The following is a 1,962-nucleotide window of genomic DNA, read 5'->3' on the forward strand; positions in this document are numbered from 1 at the left end:
GAAGGTGACCCAGGACATACCCTGAAGTGAAGTGAAGTGAAGTCGCTCAGTCGTGTCCAACTCTTTGCGACCCCATGGACTGTAGCCTACCAGGCTCCTCGGTCCATGGGATTGTCCAGGCAAGAGTACTGGGCTGGGTTGCCATTACTTACCCAGGGATCAAATGCTGGTCTCCCGCATTGTAGGCAGATGCTTTTACCATCTGAGCTACAAGGGAAGCCCCATATACCCTGAAGGACCATCAATATTTAAAGGATGAAGGGATGCTCGCTTCGGCAGCACATATACTAAAATTGGAATGATACAGAGAAGATTAGCATGGCCCCTGCACAAGGATGACACGCAAATTCGTGAAGCGTTCCATACTTTTACGATTGCTAAAGGATATTCTCTAGACAGGAAACACAAAAAGGGTGTATAAACCCGAACCCAAAACAATAAAGTAAACAGCAATGGAATCATACTTATCAATAATTACCTTAAACGTAAATGGGTTGAATGCCCCCATCAAAAGACAGAGACTGGCTGAATGGATACAAAAACAAGACCCTTATATATGTTGGCTACAAGAGACCCACCTCAAAACAAGGGACACATACAGACTGAAAGTGAGGGGCTGGAAAAAGGTATTCCATGCAAATAGAGACCAAAAGAAAGCAGGAGTAGCAATACTCATATCAGATAAAATAGACTTTAAAACAAAGACTGTGAAAAGAGACAAAGAAGGACACTACATAATGATCAAAGGATCAATCCAAGAAGAAGATATAACAATTATAAATATATATGCACCCAATATAGGAGCACCGCAATATGTAAGACAAATGCTAACAAGTATGAAAGGGGAAATTAACAGTAACATAACAATAGTGGGAGACTTTAATACCCCACTCACACCTATGGACAGATCAACTAAACAGAAAATTAACAAAGAAACAGAAACTTTAAATGATACAATAGACCAGTTGGACCTAATTGATATCTATAGGACATTTCGCCCTAAAACAATGAATTTCACCTTTTTCTCAAGTGCTCACGGAACCTTCTCCAGGATAGATCACATCCTGGGCCATAAATCTCGCCTTGATAAATTCAAAAAAATTGAAATCATTCCAAGCATCTTTTCTGACCATAATGCATTAAGATTAGATCTCAATTACAGGAGAAAAACTATTAAAAATTCCAACATATGGAGGCTGAACAACATGTTTCTGAATAATTAACAAAGCACTGAGGAAATCAAAAAAGAAATCAAAATATGCATAGAGACTAATGAAAATGAAAACACAACAACCCAAAACCTGTGGGACATTATAAAAGCAGTGCTAAGGGGAAGGTTCCTAGCAATACAGGCATACCTCAAGAAACAAGAAAAAAGTCAAATAAATAACCTAACTCTACACCTAAAGCAACTAGAAAAGGAAGAAATGGAGAACCCCAGGGTTGGTAGAAGGAAAGAAATCTTAAAAATTAGGGCAGAAATAAATGCAAAAGAAACAAAAGAGACCATAGCAAAAATCAACAAAACAAAAAGCTGGTTCTTTGAAAGGATAAATAAAACTGACAAACCATTAGCCATACTCATCAAGAAACAAAGGGAGAAAAATCAAATCAATAAAATTAGAAATGAAAATGGAGAGATCACAACAGACAACACAGAAATACAAAGGATCATAAGAGACTACTATCAGCAATTATATGCCAATAAAATGGACAACGTGGAAGAAATGGACAAATTCTTAGAAAAGTACAACTTTCCAAAACTGAATCAGGAAGAAATAGAAAATCTTAACAGACCCAACACAAGCACGGAAATTGAAACTGTAATCAGAAATCTTCCAGCAAACAAAAGCCCATGTCCAGATGGTTTCACAGCTGAATTCTACCAACAATTTCAAGAAGAGCTAACACCTATCCTACTCAAACTCTTCCAGAAAATTGCAGAGGAAGGTAAACTTCCAA

The 1,962-nt window shown here is 37.6% G+C and overlaps 1 non-coding gene across 1 annotated transcript; it reads left to right on the top strand.

Annotated features, from left to right (window-relative positions):
- Nucleotides 1-263: 263 nt before the first annotated feature.
- On the top strand, nt 264-370 carry LOC138069838 (U6 spliceosomal RNA). Its single transcript, XR_011144106.1, has one exon. It is a non-coding gene; the product is annotated as a U6 spliceosomal RNA (small nuclear RNA).
- The last annotated feature ends 1,592 nt before the right edge of the window (nt 371-1,962 follow it).

Source organism: Capricornis sumatraensis, chromosome 22 (genome assembly GCF_032405125.1).
Source record: "Capricornis sumatraensis isolate serow.1 chromosome 22, serow.2, whole genome shotgun sequence".
Taxonomy (NCBI): Eukaryota; Metazoa; Chordata; class Mammalia; order Artiodactyla; family Bovidae; genus Capricornis; species Capricornis sumatraensis.